Source organism: Mus caroli, chromosome 10, assembly GCF_900094665.2.
Source record: "Mus caroli chromosome 10, CAROLI_EIJ_v1.1, whole genome shotgun sequence".
NCBI lineage: Eukaryota > Metazoa > Chordata > Mammalia > Rodentia > Muridae > Mus > Mus caroli.
Genome location: NC_034579.1, coordinates 34246230 through 34249845, shown reverse-complemented (window position 1 = coordinate 34249845; position 3616 = coordinate 34246230).

The following is a 3616-nucleotide window of genomic DNA, read 5'->3' as shown; positions in this document are numbered from 1 at the left end:
GTTTATGCTTTAAAACAAAAAATTAGTATCATTGCTTTGGAGGTAGACACCTTCTCACTGGCTATAATCAAGATATAGGCATATGTGTATATTTGTATTCCTTTTTAGAGATCCCAGGAGAAATGGACTTCCTTGCCTTTTTCAGCTTTGAGAAGTCATTCCAGTTTCTTGATGTATGCTTCCCTCCTTACATCTGTTAGGCCAACAACACAGCTTTCATCCTCACCCTTGGTTGCTGATGTTTCTCCTTAGACTCCATCTTTTACTTTGACAGACCCTTGAAATTATACAGATAATCTGGGATTGTCTACACTTTGAGTTCAGTTGATGATAATCCTTAAGCTGATCTTCAATTGTAATGGACTCTAGGTAGCTATCTTCTGTGAAGGATCATCTGGCTCTCCACAAGCAGCAGTCTGAGAACTACCAGTATACTTTTAGACCATGATGTAGTTTTTCCACCACCTGCCCATCAGCCAACTCTTTCCTGGACAGAGGGAATTACAGAATGGGAAAATGAGTTCTATTTTATTATAATTTTCATGAACATGAGACTGATTTTTATGGAAACCGTAAGTGGAATTTCAGATATCTGCAATCTGTAACACTGTTCTTAGATATTATATCTTAGATTATATTTGGTTGAGGAATGGGATATTCCAGCTTGACATTTCTTAGGGAAGTAAAATACCTTATACTTTACAAGGTAAAGTACAAGATGCCCATTCATAATGATTTTTATTTTTTTGTAAATACTTTCAATTTAAAAAATTGCTGACATTTTATGACTAAAAGTTATGAGAAGAATGAATAATAAATGGAGCATTATAATAAAATATGGCTTTCCATTATGTGTTCAAAATTGTTATTTAAGGGTAGAAACAGAATTCTAAACCATGAGTTATTTAAAGACACAAGGTAGGCATTGTGTGAGAATACTTATCTCTGATAGCTGTAATTTTATAAATTACTTTAAAGGGAGAAATCCTGTTTTAATATATCTGTGAACACAGACAAGAAATATTGAAATACATATTAAACTTGAATCTTTCTATCTGATGTGAGTTCTAAGCTAGAAAATAATGGATTATCTTTTGCATTTGAGGATAACATTGTTAATTCACTGCTGGCAGCAAAGATATTCTACGGTAATGAAAACTGGACCTCTGCCCTCTCTCCCTCCTCCAGATGTCTTACTTGAACTAAAGGTCAGTAAGTCACTCAGACAACATTGCTGAGGGCCTTCTGTGCACAAATTACCATGGATAATTCAGGAAAGCATATAAAAATAGCCTTTCAAAACTTGAAAATTCTTTGTCATATATTGAAAAAAGGTTATAAATAGAAATAGTCTTATGATTAATTTAGAAGTTATTCCTGCATATATCACAGGAATACAAACTGGTATATTCATGAAAGTTTTATCATGGAAATATATGCTATGTTAACATGTGATATATATATATATATATTCACATATATGTGGCATATTTATATAAATATTAAAGAATGAATTGATGGATTCATGTCTGGGTTTGATTTTAATATCCAAGCCAATATGGATGTTAGCATATTTGGATCTGACGTGTATCACCGGCCTTAAAAGTGGAAGATTATTTTCTAATTTGCACACTGATAATTGAAGCTAAGCACAGAAATGCTCAATTATACATCAATGTTTAAATCCCCCGACATGGCCCATTTTTAAAGATACTTGCTGAGAGTCTTTTGAAGGGTGATTATTATTCAATTGAAAATCCTTCTAAGTTTTTATGAATTTATAAAATGATTTTCCAGCTGTGCCTGCAGATTGCTACAGATGTTGCTTTCCAGGCTATAAGATTTAATGAGCTTATTTCATAGGCCAAAAAGCTTAGAGTCAGGGTGATTAGTCATGGCCTCTACTCTGGAAGGGTGACCCTTGGTCATTTAATCGGTAGGGAACCAAACAGTAATTATGGACACTGGCTGATTTTGCAGAGGGTCCCAACTCAATCCCTACATGGCAGTTCGAACACACATGGAAGTTCACAATTGTGTGTTTTAGGAGATCAGATACCCTCTTCTGTCCTCTGCAGGTACTAGGCATACATGTGGTACACATACATGCACGCAGGCAAAATATTCATGCAAAATATTCATGCAAAATATTCATGCACATTAAATAAACTAAAATTTAAAAAGTTTTATATTTTGGAGTGTATGAGATGCCAACATAACTAACAACAAGCAGAGCTCATGTATGAACTGGTAATAATGTCAGCAATAAATGACAGCTGCATACAAAGGTGGTCAGAAATTCTGGAAGTCCAGGTAGATAGTGAGACTCACTGTAAAGGAAGATGAAAAGGGCAAAGTTAAGCCTTGGATTATGGAATCTAGTGGATCTGGGTTTGAATTTTGCTTTTGTGATTTCTAATATGAGATTATATGTTCCTAAACGTTTATTCCTGGACACAACAACAATGCCTTCCTTTCATTCTTTGAAAAATAATAATACTACTCTAAAGGACTTCCATACAAAGTACAAAAATGGTGATTACTTGCAGATAGCAGTTATTTTTACCATTTCTTTTTTCGAGACAGTGTTTCTCTGTGCAGTTCTGGCTGTCCTGGAACTCACTCTGTAGACCAAGGTGGCCTCGAACTCAGAAATCCACCTGCCTCTGCCGTGTGCCACCATGACCGGCGTATTTTTACCATTTTTATACAGGACTGCTCAGGGGTTTAGTCTATTTGGTGGGTGGGGCAGATAATTGGATTAGATTCTCCCGCCTGTGTTGCTATGTGTCTGTCCACATCAGCTCAATGTGACATCTTTAGGAATTTCTCATTCTGTGTTTAAATACAGCTGTCCTCAATGTAGCCATTCTGGGCTGGACATCCTCTATGAAAAGCAGGAAACACCACAAATCAGAGCTCCCTAGTGCCAGTTTGATTCACTAGCTTGTCACTGCAAGGGCATTTGTACTCCTTCCATTTACAGGGATCCAGGGAGGAGACTGTAGGGCTGAGGCAGGGAGAATCTCCACCAAATTCACATTTTTCAACTTTGACCTGAGGGAACATAACCGGGGTCAGAGGTGATGCCAGAAGGAGAGGAAAACTGGGATAATGAATCCTCTCTTAATTTAAACATTTTGTTTAATATTTTGAAAGCAATGTTTAAATGCCATATTTATTGGTGCATTCTGAGACAGAAATATCACAGTCTCAGAATGGCCTAAATATTTGTTCCTTGATAGGAGCTGGTTTTAATATAACTGGAAGAAGTGGAGCACACATGTTATAATAATATTTACAGACACCATTTTTCTGCTAGCCAGATTCTTGCAGTATCTAGTAGCTCTCTGGTCAATCTCCCTCCATCTTCTGAGCTATGACAGGAGGGTCTTCATTGACTATATGGTATCTTAAATTCTACCTAGTCCGTATGAAAGAAGATAATGTGTTTTTTGTGTCCAGCCTGGACATTGAGAAATGGACCAAACTTACTTGCCTCCATTAGGGTAGGTAGCCCTTCTCTTCCTTGTTTATTTCACTAAAAGATGGGGATACTGTCTTTTATTTTATTTTTTTCCTTTTTTTAAAATATTTTTATTACATATTTTCCTCA